The following is a 997-nucleotide window of genomic DNA, read 5'->3' as shown; positions in this document are numbered from 1 at the left end:
GGAAAAGGAAGAACACGTTTCCGGTGGCTGCGTGACAGCCACGCCCCGCATTTCCCGCCCTCCACCTGCGGAGTCCGGAACCGGCCCGCGGGTCCGCCTTTCCCATCCCGGGTTCAGCCCCGAAAGCCAAAAAGAGTTCAGGCCGAGTCTCCGGCCCGCGGGAGGCCTGGAGGCGCCGCGAAGGCGGCTTGTCGCCTGGGAACGATGCTGACGCCCGGCGCCACGATCTCGGTCCCCCGGACGTGCCGAGGGTCGTGCGTCCAGGTTACTCCTGCGTCGCGTTCGAGCAGCCGGTGGCCCTTTCTCCTGGAAAGTCCACCTGGTAAGGGCCACCTCCCCGAGAGTCATTACTAGGCTTCTCCTGGGACTCCTTGAGTTAAGAGGCTTTGGTCCTGGTGGTCCAGCCCCTCGCTAGATCAATAACAACAGTACATTAAAAAATAAATTTTATTAGAGAATAGGTGACTTACAATGTGTTAGTTTCAGGGGTACAGCAAAGTGAACCGGCCATGCATGTACATAAAACGCTTTCCTGGTTCGCTGGCGCGTCCTTCCCAACTATTATGGTTTTATTGTTTTAGGTAGGTTTTAACCGCATGGTGCAGGTTCCATTTCTATTTCTCTTTGAAATATAAAGAAATTGAGATGTGCGACGCGATGTCTGCAGGGTCACATGGATTACCGGTGGCAGATTTTAGACCAATTTTGGTCTCCTGTTGTCATATCTCGCGCTTTTGCTATTACATGATGCTTCCCTTAAGGACAGGAACTTTGTTTCGTCTTAGTTGTCCTGTAATGCTTTGCATAGTCCTCTGGAGAGGCATCTAAGAACCCAAATGTCTCGGCTTGTCAGCGTCCCAAAATTATCAGTGTTTACCTAGTGTTGAGCCATTTGGACAAAAGTTATCCATGTGAATCAAAGAGGAGAAACGGCGCGCATCTCAGTTTTACGGTGGAGATGAAACCGATGTAGTTTGGGTGTATTTTGGAAGTCGGT

The sequence above is a fragment of the Sus scrofa genome, chromosome X (assembly GCF_054392235.1).
Source record: "Sus scrofa isolate SSC_HxYL_T2T_F1_AM1 chromosome X, Sscrofa_HxYL_maternal_Yorkshire_Landrace_v2.0, whole genome shotgun sequence".
Taxonomy (NCBI): domain Eukaryota; kingdom Metazoa; phylum Chordata; class Mammalia; order Artiodactyla; family Suidae; genus Sus; species Sus scrofa.
This window is presented reverse-complemented; position numbering follows the sequence as displayed.